Genomic DNA, 301 nt, shown 5'->3' with positions numbered 1-301 from the left:
CACGGCACATCCCTGCTGCTTCTGGCCCGGGTTTTACCCCACACATGCCCTGTCCTCCTGCCCCACGTGTCCAGTGTCCAGGGAAAGTCACCGTGCAGGCAATGGAAACGCTCTGGCCCCTCTGTGGCTGCACCAATGAGCACAAGTGAGGCCTTCCCCTTCACTTCCTCCCCGAAACACCCCCAAAAAAACCCCCAACTGGACAGAAAACCCACAACCAGACCAAAAAAACCCCAACCAAAGCCAAATTCTTTGTAGGGATGAAGGGCACCATGAGGTGATGACAGCAGGAAGTTCATGA

Source organism: Corvus brachyrhynchos, unplaced genomic scaffold, assembly GCF_000691975.1.
Source record: "Corvus brachyrhynchos isolate BGI_N302 unplaced genomic scaffold, ASM69197v1 scaffold875, whole genome shotgun sequence".
Taxonomy (NCBI): domain Eukaryota; kingdom Metazoa; phylum Chordata; class Aves; order Passeriformes; family Corvidae; genus Corvus; species Corvus brachyrhynchos.
The sequence above is the reverse complement of the archived record's forward strand: the minus strand, read 5'-3'. Positions refer to the sequence as shown.